At 52.0% G+C, this 14,661-nt stretch overlaps 1 protein-coding gene across 2 annotated transcripts in view; it reads right to left on the bottom strand.

Moving 5' to 3' along the window:
• The window catches only part of ELAPOR1 (endosome-lysosome associated apoptosis and autophagy regulator 1), a 94,481-nt gene that overhangs the window by 79,381 nt on the left and 439 nt on the right, over positions 1–14,661 (bottom strand). The gene's annotated exons all lie outside the window — the stretch shown is intronic.

The following is a 14,661-nucleotide window of genomic DNA, read 5'->3' as shown; positions in this document are numbered from 1 at the left end:
GGGACAGAGCCCTGCACACTTCACCAAGTGGCATTTTCAGACCTGGAAAGGCTGGTTTTAGAGCGCAGGGACCATGAGTGAGCAGATCCCACCCTGCTCTCCTCCCCAGCCCAGGGAGCAGAGAGGTGCGGGAGCAGCTGGTATGGCTGAGTGCCAGGCTAGCTGATGTTGAGCTGTTCAGCTATGCAGACGTGTCTAATGAGCTGGGGTGGTTTATGAGCCACAAGATGCTGAATCTGCTCTATGCAAAAGCACCAGCTGAGTGATGTATAAACCACATTCATCCGGGCTTTAGAGAGCTGCTATGCCTAGGGTCCCAGGGATCACACCTCCTCTGGACACGGGGCACCACGCTGCCGGCTCCCCCACTGTGCACGTGTCTGGCACGCCCAGCTGGGGCAGGCTCTGTGCTCTCTGAACACCAGGGTAGCGGGCCTTGCAGCGAGATAAGACCAGGGGGAGCCTCTTAATCCCCCCCCCCGTCCCCGCACCTGTAAGGGGGCTGGGTGTAACGTGACCCTGCTGCTGCCAACTCCTTGTGGCAGGGTCCAGGTGGTCCCATGGCCACTAAAGGGCCACGCTCTATAGGTGAACAAACCCCGCCCCAGGGAGGGGGGTATACTGATATCCATCCTTCAGGATGTACAGCCCCCATCTCCCCACAAGTTGCCACCCCACTCCCAGTCCCCTTGCCGCAGGCAGCACACCTCATCCCCGCCAGCCAGTCTCTGAACAGCCCTGCTACTCTGTTTGTGCCAAGAGTCCCTGCCCCACAGCTGCTGTTGCCTTCATGAGCCACCCTCCCCCTTCCAATTCCAGCAGGAAGGGGGCAGGGAGCAGCACCTGGTGGCAGGGGAAGGTGGGGCAGAGAAAGAAGGTCGATCAGCCCCAGGTTTGCCCAGATTGCCTGCTGAGGCAAATGTTAGCTCCCTGGCCCAGAGCCCACAGAAGCCTCCTCTACAAGCTGCAAAGCTGGCCTTTCCCAGGGGAGCAAAACACTTCAGAACCTGCCCGTGTGGGAAGGGTTAATGGCATCTGCTGTATGTAGCTGAGCAAACACGCAGGGAGCCTGGGACGTGCCAAGTGGGAGAGCTCACTGCTCACACTCACCCTCCTGGAGCAAACACCCTCCCTGCAATGGAGGGACCAGTGGGGCAGACGGACACTTTCACACCAGCTGCAGAGCAGAACAATTCTCTGGAGTCAAAGTCCAAACTCTGCATGGACCAGCCCTGCCCCCACATTCCCAACGGAACCCCCACCCGACGCCCACTTCCCAGCATACAGCGCAATTCCCCCAGGGGCCCATCTAACCTGAGCACTGCAGCACAGGGGTGGGCAAACTATGGCCGGTGGGCTGCGTCTAGCCTTTTAGACCTTTTAATCCGGCCCTCGAGCTCCCGCAGGTGAGCAGGGTCGGGGCTTGCCCTGCTCCACACAGCTCCCAGGAAGCAGCGGCATGTCCCCCCTTCAGTTCCTATGTGTTGGGGCAGCCAGGGGACTTTGTACGCTGCCCCCGCTCCAAGTGCTGGCTCTACAGCTCCCATTGGCCAGGAACTGCGGCCAATGGGAGCTGCAGGGGCAGCACCTGCGTATGGGGCAGTGCGCATAGGAGCTGGAGGGTGGACATGCTGCTGCTTCCGGGAGCTGCTTGAGGTAAGCGCCGCCCAGAGCCTGCACCTCTGACCTCCTGTGCCCAAACCCCCTGCCCCAGCCTTGATCCACCTTCTGCCCTCCGAACCCCTCGGTGCCAGCCTCGAGCACCCTCCTGCACCACAAACCCCTCATCCCCGCCCCCCCCCCACAGAGCTCCCCCTACCCCGCATCCCATCACCCTGCCCCAACCTAGAGCTCCCTCCCTGACTCCAAACCCCTCAGCCCCAGCCTGGAGCCCCCTACCCTCCACCCCAACCCAGCCCGGAGCCCCCTCCTGCACCCTGAACCCCTAATTTCTGGCCCCACCCAGAACCCACACCCCCAGCCCAGAGCCCAAACCCCCTCCCATAGCCCAACCCCCTGCCTCAGCCTGGACCCCCTTCCATACTCCCAACCCTTTTGCTCCACCTGCAGACCCCTCCCGCACCCCAAACCCCTAATTTCTGACCCCACCCCAGAGCCTGCACCCTCAGCTGGAGCCCTCTCCCCCTCCCACATCCCAACCCCTAATTCCATGAGCATTCATCACCTGCCATACACTTTCCATACCCAGGTGTGGCTCTCTGGCCAAAAAGTTTGCCCACCCCTGCTGTAGCATCTGAGCCCCACAACTGTTACTGCATTACATGCTGTGGGGCGGGGCAGGGCACAGCTTGGGACTGAGGCCTTTAGCCTGTCCTGCATACATGCCTAGGCTCTTGAATTCGGGGGCTGTAACAGGGAGCCAGTGTAGGAAGGTCCATCCAGACTGGAAGTTACCCTGCCAGCTCCAGGGCAGAGGTGCCCAAGGTCACAGGAAGAGTCTGTGGCAGAGCAGTGAAACAAAGCCCAGGCTGGCCCTGAGCACTCCTCTCACTCCCTCAGACAGGCAGAATCCTGCACCGCCCCATGGATCAATGTTAGACAAGCTCATTCTTTGTACAGAGTCCAGTACATCCTCTGCCTAGGAGATAGACAAGCAGCTACCCAACACCAAGGAAACTCACCTGCACCACTCGCGCAGTCCCACTGGGCCTGCTGAGTGCTGGAATCCAGCATCAGGAAGGAGCCTTGTGCCAACACAACAGCCCCAGCCAGCAGAGACAGCATGCTCAGCCCCCAGGACAGGGCTCAGCAGCCACCTAGGCCTGCTCTCCCTGAGGTAAAATGGGGGGTTTTCAACCCACGCCAGCACCCCCCTGGAGACAGGCAGTTGTGCTTAACACAAGTTAACTGGCAGGCAGTTCTGCAGAAAAGGACCTGGGGATTACAGTGGATGAGAAGCTGGATATGAGTCAGCAGTGTGCCCTTGTTGCCAAGAAGGCTAACGGCATATTGGGCTGCATTAGTAGAAGCATTGACAGCAGATCGAGGGACGTGATTATTCCCCTCTATTCAGCACTGGTGAGGCCTCATCTGGAGTATTGCGTCCAGTTTTGGGCCCCAGACTACAGAAAGGATGTGGACAAATTGGAGACAGTCCGGCGGAGGGCAATGAAAATGATCAGGGGGCTGGGGCACATGACTTAAAAGGAGAGGCGGAGGGAACTGGGATTATTTAGTCTGCAGAAGAGAAGAGTGAGGGGGGTTTGATAGCTGCTTTCAACTACCTGAAGGGGGGTTCCAAAGAGGATGGAGCTCAGCTTCTCTCAGTGGTGGCAGATGACAGAACACGGAGCAATGGTCCCAAGTTGCAGTGTGGAAGGTCTAGGTTGGATATTAGGAAAAACTGTTTTACTAGGAGGATGGTGAAGCACTGGAATGGGTTACCTAGGGAGGTGGTGGAATCTCCTTCCTTAGAGGTATTTAAGGTCAGGCTTGACGAAGCCCTGACTGGGATGATTTAGTTGGGGATTGGTCCTGCTTTGAACAGGGGATTGGACTAGATAACCTCCTGAGGTCCCTTCCAACCCTGATAGACTATGATTCCACATACAAACCTTCTCCTAGCACAGACAGTTGCTGAAGGCACCTGGCCCCCCAGCCCTCTTCTCACTCCGAGGCAGAGCCATGACATCAGTGGGTCATTCGTGACTCGCACCAGGGTCGGGGGGGAGGGGAGGGAGATCAGGCCCTCCAAGGTATGAAGGCAGCAGGCTCCTGGCCCCAACAGACCTTCAGGGAGCTTCCTTGCAGACAGGCTCTGAATATTGGAACCAGGCACGTAGAAAGCTCCAGGTGCTGGGGCCCAGTCTGGTCTGGATTGCAGGGGGCAGATGGACCAGGAACTGCCCAAGGCAGGCCAAGTGGGTACATGAAACACCAGGAAGAATTCAGGCCCACTCTCGCTCCCACTCAAGTCATGGGCAACTCTGCCATCAAGGCACTGGGCCAGAATTGGGCCCTTTGCCAGTTACACTGGCTGGAGTTGACTGTGCCGGCTGGATTTGTGTCTTTTCAACAGCAGCAGGGCTCCCAAGGGCCCATCCCGCCCCACCGTGGTCAGAGCACATGGGATCAGGCCCTACGGGCGTGATAAAGCCACAGATGACCCCCCCCACCACCACACACACACACACACACACACACCCCGATGCCCACAATGGAGATGGGCAGCATGGAATAAAACCTCCCTCCATCAAGCGAGTTCAGCTGGATACCCTCCCTAGGTTCCGTGATGAGAGTTAACGGGGTGTGTGCGCACACATGCATGTCCCCATACGCAGCAGCCAGGCCAATCACAGTCCCCTTGCCCCCCGTCTCCCACTCAGGGCAAGGGGCGAGATATGTCAAAGGGCACGTGACACCAGCAGAGTGTTCCAGAAGTGGAGGAAGGAATACATAAAGTGATGCGCCTTGCTAGCCTGTTTTAAAGGGACAGCGCACATCTCACCAAGCTATTCCTTTTGAGACCTACATTGAGAACAGATGGTGAGCTGGGAGACAGGACAATATAACTCCAGAATCTAATCAAGAGGCAATTCAGTTTTGAAGGGGGATCAGCAGGCTGCACCGCAACTTCAGAGCAGGGGACAAATCCCTCCCAGGTTTCTTATGCAAAACCAGGTTGGAATAATACTTCAGCACAAGCAGAGCTAATTGATCCCAGGGCTGACCAATGCTTATAAACACTCAAGAAGCGGTGTTTGATTTACATAGGGTCTACAGCCCTGGAGCTGACCAGCCACATCAGTGCTGATACACCCGGGTGGTTCTGTTCAGACTGACAGTGAGGCGCTCCCAGGACTAGGGCAGCCCACTGTGCAGCCCGTGGGCCCTGCAATACAGAGAGCTGACCACAGGTCACAGCAGGCTACAGCCCCAGCTGGTGTTGGGAGATGGAACACTTTCAGGGGATGGATCACTTGGTGATTACCTGTTCTGGTCATTCCCTCTGGGCACCTGGCATTGGCTGCTGTCGACAGACAGGATACTGGGCTAGATGGACTTTTGGTCTGACCCAGTAGGGCTGTTCTTATGGGAGCCCCCACTCAGGCTAAGGTGGAGCACTGCATGCTGGGACCTGTCATCTCTGGAGGCAGCACCTAGGCTGCAGGACTCCCTTGCAATACAATCCAGGGCTTTGGAGCGGAGCCCAGAGCAGCTCCGGAGCAGTGGAGCTGCAGGTTTTTGCCTGGAACTGGAGTGGAGCCAGAGCACAGCTCCAAAGCCCTGATACAATCTGCTCCATTTTATGTCCTCAGGCTCCTGGTGAGTTGCTACTGCAGCCCCAGTTGAGTGCTGCTAGGGTGACCAATGCGAGCATGGCACCATGCTTGGCAGAGCTAAGGAAACTGGCTCCATACAGGACAGGGTTGATGCCTGGCTCCTATGACAAGGGCTTCAACAAGCTTGTCAGGCTGCGAATCACCCTTATTCTGCAGCTGTACCCAGGATCCATCACGCAGCTCTTCATGTGGGAGGATCCAAGTCCACTGCACAATGTTAGTACTACCCACCATTCACAGGCCTTCCCATCTCTGGCACTAGCAGCAGATGCAGGATGGGAGCTGCCTTGATTTTCCCACAATGCACTGGTACAAACAAACATGGCAGGTGCTGACAGGTGTATTGGGAAAAGGTTGGCTGCAAATGTGTCTGATGAGTGCAGCAGTTACATGGCTCTGTCTGTACACAAATGCACCAGAAGCAGACCCAGTAACCAAGCAAACATCCCCTAGGACAGGGGTTCTCAAACTGGGGGGCGGGACTCCTCAGGGGGTCGCGAGCTGACAACCTCCAGTTCAAACCCCGCTTGTCTCCAGCATTTATTATAATGTGTTAAATATATTAAAAAGGGTGTTTCATTTATTGGGGGCGGGGGGAGTCGCACTCAGAGGCTTGCTATGTGAAAGGGGTCACCAGTAAAAAGAGTTTGAGACCCACTGCCCTAGGAAAAGAGCAGAGAGGAAGGATGGCTGAAGATCCAGGTTCAATTCCCTGCTCTGCCACCAACTCCCACTTAAGGTGTGCCTATGCTTAAATGCTGCAGCTGCATGTCAGCGTGGCGGCTCACCCCAGAAGGGCTCTCCCTGGGCAGCCAGGTCAATAGCAGAATCCTTCCGTTGACCTAGCGCTGCCTACACCAGGGTTAGGCTGGCATAGCACCCTCTCTCAGGGGGTGGATTTTTCACTCCCCTCAGAAATAGAGCGATGCTGATGTAAGTTTTCAGTGTAGACCAGCCTTCAGCAGGGGGGCTGAGAGCCATTGAACCAAACTGTAAACCCTGGGTATGATTGAAACCACTTCAAGCCAGGCAGTGCGACAGCACCTTCAGTTCCAGCACCTATGTGCTCTTGTGCTTTGATTCCCCATATGAATAATGGCAATCAGAGCACTTTTCTAGCTCACAGGGTTAATGGGGACCAGAGAAACACCTTTGCTGCTGAGCCAGTGATGACTAACATGTTTGCACACACAACAGCATGGGAGATACTGTTCTGCTGGGGTGTCCCCCTGGCTGTGATCAGAACTGTGCTCACTACAGCCGGATTTCAAATGAGACTGCTCTGAGAAGGGACATTACAAAGAGGGCATGGGCGAGGGGAGGGGCTCACAGCTCAGCCCCAGTCTGCTCCGCTGGCAAGGAATACGTTTTCCTTAACCACCAGCCCCTGTCTCAGCTGGAGCTCAGAGTCAAGCTGGGCTCTTTCCGGCACTCGCATCATCAACGCCACAGAGCCAACAATCAGGAATGCATAACGAACGCTGCTGCAGATGCCTGAGGAGGAGAGGGACCAGCTCACTCTCCCAGCTCTGCTAGCCCAGGGGGCTGACAGGATTAGAGAGGTGAAAGCTTGCAGTAATCACCAAGTCAGCAGCTCCCACTGACATCCTGAGAACAGACCAGCTGGGGAAGCAGGGGTTGCTTTTACGTGGCCTCTTTGCAGAGTGGAACCTGCAGATCCCTGCTGTCAGTCATTGCCAGCAGGGTTCTACCACCATTGCTCTAACCAGCAGACACAGGATTCTTTGGTCCAAGCCCACTGTAATCAGCTGGGCCTGTGTCCATTATAGGGGCTAGCTTGAGAGACGACTTCCTGGAAAGATTCTTTACATCATCCTGTTACCTAAGTGGCTAAAGCCCTCCAGCCATTCACCCCCAGCCATGGAACTAGTAGTCTCATTTCATGCTTTTAAACCTAGTACAGGTTGCAACTCATGCAGAATATAGGGTATAAAAACAGGGTCTGATCTAACTTAAATAGGAATGTGGAGGAACAAAACCATTGTAGAGGCAACACTGCCACAGCCTAGCAGCTACAGCCAGTGATTTCTACACAGCTCCTTGCCGTGTTGGACTGGAATAAGATCCATGCACCAAGCAGCTGGCCTCACCTGTGCTGAGGAGCTGTTCTGCAGCCCTTGTGTAGCAGAGGCTGCTGTGTTTGACATCAGGTGACATCCCATGGCTCCCCCAGCTGGCGCCTAATCGGCTGATGCGCTGTCAACATCTATACTCTCGGCTCCTCGAGGAAAGTCCCCTTCCTGCCAGTCACGCTCACTGCATTATTTTTAGAGCTCATTAAGCTTTACGGCACTGCAGCTTCAGCGTGTCATTGGCTGGGGGGGGGGGGGGGGGGGAGGGTTAGCTTAAGGAACAAAGGACTTCATTGACAATTCATTAAATCTACTGATTGCTACCTACAAATGATCAGGAGAGAGGGAGGCTGTCCTAAGCACTAGGGCAACCTCTGGTATTGACTGGACCACCTCCCACCTCCACGAGGTTAAAACTGAGCACCTCATCTTTCCTCCATGGCCATTACCTTGGATTCCTCCTTCTCCCCACACATCCACATCATCACCAAGCCTTGTGCTGTTTCATCCATGGCCACGCTGCTTGAGCTGAAGCAGGAATGTCTCTACCCAGTAGCAGTAGTAGACTCTTATCAAACAAGTCTGATGGCAAAGTGCAATACTGGCCCCCTGCCTTGATGACTACAACACCCTGCTCCTCTCTGGCCTCCCACGGCCACTCTCAGTCCCCTCCAGAACGCTGCTGCCAAACTGCCGTCCTTGCTTGTCAATTCAACACTGATCCCCCTTCCCAATGGAGTCCCTCTACTCCAGTCGTTCAGAGCAGGGATAAGCCAGCAGAAGCTTTGACTGAGGGCCATTTCTAGCCTAACAGCCCCTCAGATGTAGACGTACCTAAGTAACTTTGTGGATCTGGTCTCAAGACTGTAAGTGGGGATCAACCCTGGGATATTCAGGACTAAAACCACCGGCCTTGCCACTTGACCTACCGTAGTAACTCCTAACTGGTAGCAGTAGTAGGCTCTTATCCAGACAGTCCCCCAACCTGAAGCAAATACTCACCAGCAACTACACACCACAAAACAGAAACACTAACTCAAGAACCAACCCCGGTGCCAACTCTGTCCGCATATTTATTCAAGGGACACCATCATAGGACCTAACCACATCAGCCACACCATCAAGGGCTCGTTCACCTGCACATCTACCAATGTGATATATGCCATCATGTGCCAGCAATGCCCCTCTGCCATGTACATTGGCCAAACTGGACAATCTCTACGCAAAAGAATAAATGGACACAAATCAGACATCAAGAATTGTAACATTCAAAAATCCGTAGAAGAGCACTTCAATCTCCCTGGACACTCAATAACAGGCTTAAAAGTGGCCATTCTTCAACAACAAAACTTCAAAAACAGACTTCAATGAGAAACTGCAGAACTGGAATTAATTTGCAAACTTGACACATTAAATTAGGCCTGAATAAAGACTAGGAGTGGCTGGGTCACTACAAAAAATAAATTTTCCCTCGTTGATACTCACACCTTCTTGTCAACTGCTAGGAATGGGCCACATCCACCCTAATTGAATTGGCCTCGTTAGCACTGACCCCCCCCCCCCACTTGATAAGGCAACTCCCATCTTTTCATGTGCTGTATATTTATACCTGCCTACTGTATCCTCCACTCCATGCACCTGATGAAGTGGGTTATATCCCATGAAAGCTTATGCCCAAATAAATTTGTTAGTCTCTAAGGTGCCACAAGGACTCCTCATTTTTACTGATACAGACTAACACGGTTACCCCTCTGAAACCTCTTGTGGCTAGTCTCCATAGTGGATGACACATTACATACATTATGGTAGCACCTAAGAGCCCCAAATCATGCCCCAGACCTCATGGGGCTAGGCACTACGCGCACACAGAACAAATAGATGGTCAGCTCTATGGGACAGGGACTATCTAAACAGGTAATCTTAGCAAGCGTGCTGCACTGATTGCCCAAAAGCTCCCCTTACCCCATGTATCTAGAAGGTTTGGACAATTCCTTCCCTTAAATGGGTACATTTTGTGGAATAAGTGCCTGCAAATCAAATGACTGACAATGCCACTTGTCACATCAGCAGCCTTTGCCATAAAGCGTTACCATTTTGGGGGGGCAGAGATTTTTTCCTCTCAACCTGTCCAGAAAGGGTGGGTTTTTCCAATCACCTACTTGCCATCAGTATCATGCGCACACCCACAACCTGCCTTGCCAGCTGTGTCCTCTGCAGAGAGTGGTCTGTCTGCGACTCGGAAGCAGAAGGGTGAAAACACTAAAACGGCTTAATTAAAAAGTGGAAAGAAGCCGCTTTGCTGGCTGCATCAAAAGCACCAGCTTTCCTCCACAACCTCAGTTGAAAGAAACATGAGGAATTGCACTCTGACCTCAGTTACTCTACAATACCTCGCTGATGGGCATTATACTGCTGTGAATGCAGAGTGACTGATCAGAATACAGCCCCAAGTTCTCTTGAATTAAAAATGCTCCTCTGGAGAACTCAGATGAAAGACAGAATTTGCTCCAGTTAACCAACAGGACCGCAGAAGAGGAATAGATTTTTTTATTCTAAAGATTTAAAAATGTGTCTTTTAAAAACAATTTTTAAAAAAAACTGCACACATCCTCCACCCTCCTAATCCACTTGCCACTGTTTTTTCAGTGGTGTAGCCACTTCAAGCAAATATCACTACAACCCCAGAAGGCTTCATCAGCTTGAATTTGTATGCTGCAAATTTTATAACTCAAAATACATGCACCCTAATTCATCACTGGTGTAATTGTATTTAAGTCAGTGGAGTTGCACCAGGGACAGATCCAGGCCAAAGATGCAGCTCTGCTTTATTCAGATGAGTTCAATATAAAAATCTAACGGCAAAGCTGCTCATTCCAAACTCCAGGGTAGTAGAAGGCAAATATGACCTTTCTGCTGCCAGGACTTCAGCCATGTTGCTGGGGCCAGGAAAGGCCCGGGCTTCCCTGCACTTGGGTGTGTCAGAAGAAAACTAGATGTTGGCAAAAGTGGTGCCGAGGAAGCTGCCTGAACCCCTCAGTCTGGAAGGCAACCTGGTAGTGAGGTGGCTCCAGGATTTCTACCTATTCCTAGGAGCAAGAGGCATTGCAGAAAAATACAGGAGGGTGGGAACCCTCCCCACTGCGCTAAGAGATAAGCCCAGTGACAACAGGGAGCTGCCATACACGTTAGGGGAGCACTAAGGGTCTGTAACCCCATGCAAGAACATGGATACTCCGATGCTACAGCGTCAAGAGAGAGAAAACAAATTCTTGCCCTAGGAGAATGTTACTTGGGAAGGCAACTTTTCAACAAACCAGTTACCAGGCAAGACCTTTACATTACAGACTTACCAAAAGCTAAGTAATGTGAATTGGAACAGTTAGTTCTACCACACACAACTGTGTCTCTAATTAGTCTGTCGAGAACCGGATCAGAGCAAAGTTGTATTTTGAGAAATGGTGCAAAGAGCACGTATCTGCACAGCTAGTGAAAACTCATCACTGATGTGTCTGAAATACAACATGGAGGCCTGTTGGGGTCCAACATGGGGTTGAGCACACCAGGTGCTAGGTCATACATGATTAGCGATAGAACGACCCATTTGGCATGCAGCTCTGTATAACGGCAGACCCGCAGAAAGCGACTCCCTGGCGCAGCAGTTGAACAGCTGTCGCAGTGCAAATGACCAAATGGGTGCACAACTTGTCTGCAAGAGACACAAGGCACACCAAGTCTGAGGTGCTGCTTTACCGAACTCAGGGCGCTGGCAGAAACGTGGGGGCTACACAGAGTCTTCGTCACACAGAGAGAAAAGAAGAGTTGATGATGCACTAATACGGAGTGGTTCTTCAGGTCAGACCCAAAGAGCTCTGTGTAGCTCAAAAGCTTGACTCTTCCACCAACAGAAGTTGGTCCAAAAAAAAAAAAAAAAAAAAAAATTTATATCGCTTCACCCACCTTAGGGATTCATGGCCACGTGACATAGCTCAGCAAATCCAGCACTGATTTGTCATGAGCAAGTACTACTCCACTCAAACTGCTTACCCCAGTGCCGTTCTGCTCTGCCCTTCCACATCAACAAGGGAAAGGCTACCTGCACCAAAACTCCGACACTAAACAAAGACTCCGATCTCCATCTGGGCAAGCTCACCTGGGTGGGGAGCAGTCTTCTTTCAAGACCATCGCTTGAAGACATGGCACAGCTATGCCCAGATTGAAAAACAGAAATGCTAGCCATTGTAGAAGGACTGCAGGAGGTTTTGTGGATAGGTTAATGGGCAGAAACTGGTTGAGGTAGAAAGACCATAAACTGCTGGAAGCTGTATAACAGAAGACATTGGCAAGAAGACTTCAGCAAGGGATCAAGCACCGAAGTGTGAAATACAAGCCCAATAACGGGCTTCATGCAGTGCCCGTGCTTTCAGGAACATCTGTATACAGGGAAAACAAGGAAATGCAGCAGGAGTTTGAAGTAAATACGACTCAAGCACTACCCACTTGCCAGACAGAATCTGACAAGCAGAGACAGAGTGACCCAGCCTCACACCTGCTTGGGAGAATAACTGTAGATGGAGGGCCAAGAGAAAACACTTCTCAGGCACTCCAGCTAGAGGTGAGATTGCCACGTATGCCAATATTCAGTACAGAGGACACTGTGCTACGTCACCACAGCAGGAATCAGAAACAGCATAATCCACAGTGCCCATCTGGGGATTTGAAGGGTACGGACAGAGCCAGAGATGTGCTATGCTGTCTAGGCACGAATGCTGCCAGCAGAGACCAGGTACCAAGTGTGACATCTGCAATCAAGTGCCAGAGAACCACTGAGAACACGGGAGTCCTGACCATCCTTGGTCCAAGGGTGGCACAGCTCTAGCTGCATCGAACAGGAAAGACGACCTCTTATCACAGCCTGCTAGTCAGCTTTTCAAACTGACCTGTTTCGCAACACACCGAGTAGCAAGAGAACATACATTTTAAAGTACCAATAACAGCGCAAGATTAATGAGCTGCTCATATTGACAGTTCTCCAATACACCTGTTCCAGTACTGGTTGTCTAGCCCTTGTCAGACAGTCAAATGGGTTAGCAGAAGACAGTACAAAGAGCAAAGAACTTGGTAATATTAAAAGCTTCAGTAGGTTCAGGGACCCATCCGTAGCACTGTCAGGTGTCCCGGCACAGCTCGCCAGTTCACATACTCCTGGGCAGAAGGACAAAACCCTCAGTGCCCACCACTAAGGAGCTCCTTGGGCTACAGGCAATGAACCCTGGCACAGTTACAGGATAGCCGTATGCCAGGAAACTAGACCAGACGTAATACTGTTACAGGAGTGTCAAATGTCCCATCCCCCTTGCAAAAGAGAATCTGGCCAGCAGCCTGTCAAGCCCCATGGATCCCACCTCCCCCAGCCATAGGTCAGAGCCCCTCCGAGAGCCAGTCCTGAAGCAGGAACAGAAGAACCTGACTAAAAGCAATTGGGACCCTGTTTCTGTTCCTTGAGGACGTTCCGGATGCTGCTGATAGTTGTACACAATCACCAACCAGGAAATCACCCTGGGACAGACCCCCAAGTGGTGCAAGCTGGAGTCAGCAAAGCTATGCCCATTGATACCAGCAGATAATCTGGCCCATCAGCAGAAGCAAACAGGCACCAGAGGACATAACCATCTCAGTAGCCAAACGTGCCACTGAGGGAAGAAGTGCTCCAAGAACAAGCGGTTGTGGGCTCAGAAAGCCAATGAGATTCTGAAGACAGCTGCTTTAGACACATGTCCAGCAAACAGCAGACACATCATACCAGGTGATCTGCCCCAGCCTAGAGATCTCCATTGGTGTGTTATTAATTAGCTGCATTCGTTTACGACTGTTATATTTGGTGGGGTTTTTTTTTTTTTTTTTTGAATGAAATGCAAATAAAAGGGGGAAATGTTACAGCAGCCACTGCATCACCAGATCCTGACCTCTGCCATGTGACAGGAATATTACCCTAATAACCCTAACGTCCTCACATGACTAGAACTGGGAAGTCAAGAGCACTCTCTGACCATATGACAAGGATAAAGTTGTCAGAAGCATGAAAAAAATTCATTAGTACAATCTCATAATTTAAAAATATACCGATGTAATATGGCAAAAAGCATCCCTCTCTTCTGGTGAAAAATATAAATACACAGAGAACCTGATCTCAACTTCCACTTAAATCAGAAAAGCTTTGCTTCAGCCTTGCAATGGGAAAAGGATCAGATCCTGAGACAGCCAGTCTGAGCCCGTGCTGTAATGAAAGCAAGCCTCCAACGGCAAGCCTTCCACCGAGCATATAAAACCTAGTCATTTGTGAGCCTGCGCCGAATCCAAAATGTTCAGAAGGGCCTGAGGAGAAGGCACACAGCTAGGCACAGACACGGTAACATGTTTAGTAAAGGAGAATGTAAAGCCACAGACAAAAAGAGATGGTGACTAGCACAGAAATATACTCTACAATGGAGGAGTGAGAGCCCAATCCAAGTCCCCCTGGTCCATGGGGTCACTCCTTGGGAAACTCCTTCACCACCTGCCTGGGGTTTTGGTCTGGTTCTTGTCTCCATGAACACGGTCCCACTAAGTTCGAATCCCCCAGCAGGCTATTTTTAGGGACATGAGTAAACAGCATGTTTTGCTTCTGCCTTTAGCATTTTTAGTGGGCCGATTCCAGCAGCAGCGTCAGAGGGGCCGGAGAGCCCAAACTGGTAACTCTTTCGAATGATTTTGCAAGGCTATGTCAATTCTAGTGAGGCAGGGCAGCCCTGTGTGCCTCTCCCTCCCCCAAAAACATACAGGAACGAACCGTCAGGTGGGTCCACATAGTTTCTCATCCCATACCACATCTGGCACTCTGCCATGTAGGTATCCAGCCCAGCCTCACCGCTGTCTGTCAGGCCAGTGGGACCTACAGCCCCAACCCCCTATACAGGGAATGCAGCCCCTGTCCCCATATGAGGCATGCAATCACCTCCATAGCACCCCTTGTACTGAACAGGCAGCACCTCTCTCTCAGGCTCCCCTGCCCCTCCATATCCCCCTTATTGCATACAGGCCCCATTGTTACAGCCCCTTCCACTGTCCCATATAGACCCTCACCTTTGTCTCAATGCCACCCCATACAGGATATGGCCTCTAACCCTCAGCCTAGTTCCCTCTCTTCAGCCCCACATGGGGCACACAGCCCCTCATATGGGGCCTGCAGCTCTGTTGCCATAGCCCCCAAAGAAGATGCCTTGCTACCC

The sequence above is a fragment of the Malaclemys terrapin genome, chromosome 4, assembly GCF_027887155.1.
Source record: "Malaclemys terrapin pileata isolate rMalTer1 chromosome 4, rMalTer1.hap1, whole genome shotgun sequence".
Lineage (NCBI taxonomy): Eukaryota > Metazoa > Chordata > Testudines > Emydidae > Malaclemys > Malaclemys terrapin.
Note: the sequence above shows the minus strand (reverse complement) of the source record. Positions and strands in the feature narration are given on the sequence as shown.